The sequence below is a fragment of the Sinocyclocheilus anshuiensis genome, unplaced genomic scaffold (genome assembly GCF_001515605.1).
Source record: "Sinocyclocheilus anshuiensis isolate Anshui unplaced genomic scaffold, SAMN03320099.WGS_v1.1 C32191773, whole genome shotgun sequence".
Taxonomy (NCBI): domain Eukaryota; kingdom Metazoa; phylum Chordata; class Actinopteri; order Cypriniformes; family Cyprinidae; genus Sinocyclocheilus; species Sinocyclocheilus anshuiensis.
The window spans coordinates 1-759 of NW_015612546.1; the positions used below are offsets into that span (position 1 = coordinate 1).

General features: G+C 31.5%; 1 long non-coding RNA gene across 1 annotated transcript; it reads right to left on the bottom strand.

Moving 5' to 3' along the window:
* On the bottom strand, positions 1–759 carry LOC107682431 (uncharacterized). Its single transcript, XR_001633486.1, has 3 exons — positions 689–759; positions 121–181; positions 1–36 (listed from the first exon to the last, which is right to left on the bottom strand). It is a non-coding gene; the product is annotated as an uncharacterized LOC107682431 (long non-coding RNA).

Consider the following 759-nt stretch of genomic DNA (forward strand, 5'->3'; position numbering starts at 1 on the left):
CTTTTTAAGCATTTGGGAGAGCTCTTTCATGGTGGTCTGGAAGATGCAAAAACAGTTAGTTAATTAATGGCAATAATTAAGAATTTGCAGTTAATGTTTGCTCAGTGATAAATAACACACCTTCTCTCCTGTGTTCATCTTTTTGCTTGCAGAGAAGTCCTTAAGCGATTTAGTCACAGCCCTAAAAGAGAGAAACTATTATATTTAATATATTATTATTATTATTCATTCTGGCTTATGTTAGTTATAATTGTTCTAAATTTTCTTCTTTAAAAATGAATGAATTTTATGTTATTTTTAATTTGCCAGTATAACATTTATATATAAGTAACAGTAAATACATTTATAATGTTACAAATGATTTCGATTTCAAATAAATGCTACTTATTTTAAACTTGAGCAACACAACTGGTTGCAGTTTCATATTGTATAGTAGAATGATTTCTGAAGGGTCACGTGACACTGAAGTCTGGAGTAATGATTGCAGAAAATTGGGCTTTGCCATCACAGCAGTAAATGCTATCTTAAAATACATGAAAATAGGAAACATTTGTTTGAAATTGTAATAATATTTCACTATATTACTGTTTATACTGTATTTGTGATCAAAGAAATGCAGCCTTGGTGAGAAAGACATTTATACAACTTTTGAATGGTAGTGAACCTGTGTAGGAACGAACAGACTTACGTGGACACCTCTGCTATGTGTTTATGTCTCAGAGTCATCCACAGGTCATCATCTTCATCCAACAGCACCTC